Raw genomic sequence first — 2,493 nt, 5'->3', positions numbered from 1 at the left:
AAAATACCTCAATTGGTTATTAGATAACGCTAAGTATCCTAGCAATTAGCACCATCTAGTGTCCAAATTGTCAGGGAACACCCGAACAATTGATTTAGTCAGATAAATCAATCAAATCACAGTGTCTCCAATACAAAAAAATTATTTATAAAAATAATTTAACTGACTTAATTATTCTGAAAAATTCTTTAAGAACTCAAAGATCTGTGTAGGTATAGACTGCAGAGTATGAAAATCAATATTTATTTACATAAGTCACTTACAAACACCATAAATAATAGTCAGATTGTGATTTAAACTGACACTAAGATGTTTCTGTAAAAGCTCTAAAATAGAATGAATTAAATTCAATAATCAGTTTCTTCCTGTAAACATCATAACCAATGAAAACGGACAATAGTCTGTCTCCTGCAGAAGGAATAAACTATGCAGAATAGTCCACCAGTATGGCCTAAGAACAGGAACATTTTTATAAATGACTTAACTTGAAGTGATGTTATCATGGGGAGAGTTATTAGGTTACACAAAGGAATGTGGCAATTGACTTACTAGTCTAAACAAGCAAAATCAACAGAAAATATATAATTACCCTCCAAGTATCAGGTCATCTTTTAGAGAACTGATGATCAGACTCAAAGATGGCTGCTGATTAATGGGTGGATTTGAGCTTCTACAAAATGGCGTCTCTTCTTCAGTTGATGAGTGTCTTTAGATGATCTGAGTGTGAGATGATGTCTACCTTCCAGATGGCTGTGTAGATCAGTGTTTTTCAACCTTTTTTGTGCAAAGGCACACTTTTTTCATGAAAAAAATCACGAGGCACACCACCATTAGAAAATGTTAAAAAAATTTACCTCTGTGCCTATATTGACTATATATAAAGTAATTCTCTTGAATAGGAATCAAACACAAAGAAATTATTTTATAATTACTTTATTATGAAATAATAAAGTATTTTATAATTGGACCCGGGGGCCGGACCAAGAGTAGATGAATGATGTGTATGTGTCATCCATAGTAAGTATAGTAATATTCCCCCATAGTAAGCATAGTAATTAATCCCTCATATAGTATTTCATCCCCCCATATAGTATTTCATCCCTCATATAGTATTTCATCCCTCATATAGTAATTCATCCCTCATATAGTATTTCATCCCCCCATATAGTAATTCATCCCTCATATAGTATTTCATCCCCCCATATAGTATTTCATCCCTCATATAGTAATTCATCCCTCATATAGTATTTCATCCCCCCATATAGTATTTCATCCCCCCATATAGTATTTCATCCCCCCATATAGTATTTCATCCCTCATATAGTAATTCATCCCTCATATAGTATTTCATCCCTCATATAGTATTTCATCCCCCATATAGTATTTCATCCCCCCATATAGTATTTCATCCCCTCATATAGTATTTCATCCCTCATATAGTATTTCATCCCCCCATATAGTATTTCATCCCTCATACAGTAATTCATCCCTCATATAGTAATTCATCCCCCATATAGTATTTCATCCCTCATATAGTATTTCATCCCCCCATATAGTATTTCATCCCTCATATAGTAATTCATCCCCCCATATAGTATTTCATCCCCCCATATAGTATTTCATCCCCCCATATAGTATTTCATCCCTCATATAGTAATTCATCCCTGATATAGTAATTCATCCCCCATATAGTATTTCATCCCCCCATATAGTATTTCATCCCTCATAAAGTAATTCATCCCTCATATAGTATTTCATCCCCCACAGTACTATTCCCCCCCCCCCCTTCTAGTAAGCCAAGTCCCCCGTGTCAATTCACTTACCTTTTGCGTTCCTCTCGCTGTCTTCCCGCGCCGTTCGGGTCTTCAGGGCGGACTGTGAGAGGAGCCTAGCTCCCCTCCCCTCACGTTCGGCACGCTGCCCCGCCTACACACATCCTGACAGCCACATCCGCAAGCCGGATTAAAAGGTCCGCGCGGACTTTTGGGGCTGCCAACCGAGAGGAGGCAGGGGAGCGGCCGACCGAGAGGAGGGAGGGGAGCAGGCGCCCGGCACACAGAAGAGCCGCATTAGACTGGGTAAAGAGCCGCATGTGGCTCGCGAGCCGCGGCTTGCCGACCACTGAATCATTAGATTCTAATGATTGGTCTATTTGTGAGCCGAAGCCACATGTTACAGATGAAATTGGAATTTTTCCCACGGCACACCAGACAATATCTCACGGCACACTAGTGTGCCGCGGCACAGTGGTTGAAAAACGCTGGTGTAGATGATCCTCCCTCTGTGAGTGTTCCTGCCGGTTTTATCTAGTTATGACTAATAGACTCATCAAATCTGAATAAACCTGGCCCAGAAGGCGGAACCTTCTCTGTGATTGGGGAATCTGATTATCTAACCCATGTTTACTCAAGCATTACCTCCCATGGCCACTGGGTGTCACCCTTGGATAAGAATTGTCTGGTCTGAGTTTATCTGGGGACAGAAGTAACTAAT

Source organism: Staurois parvus, unplaced genomic scaffold (assembly GCF_062004578.1).
Source record: "Staurois parvus isolate SC_StPar_1 unplaced genomic scaffold, SC_StPar_1.0 ptg000526l, whole genome shotgun sequence".
Taxonomy (NCBI): domain Eukaryota; kingdom Metazoa; phylum Chordata; class Amphibia; order Anura; family Ranidae; genus Staurois; species Staurois parvus.
Note: the sequence above shows the minus strand (reverse complement) of the source record.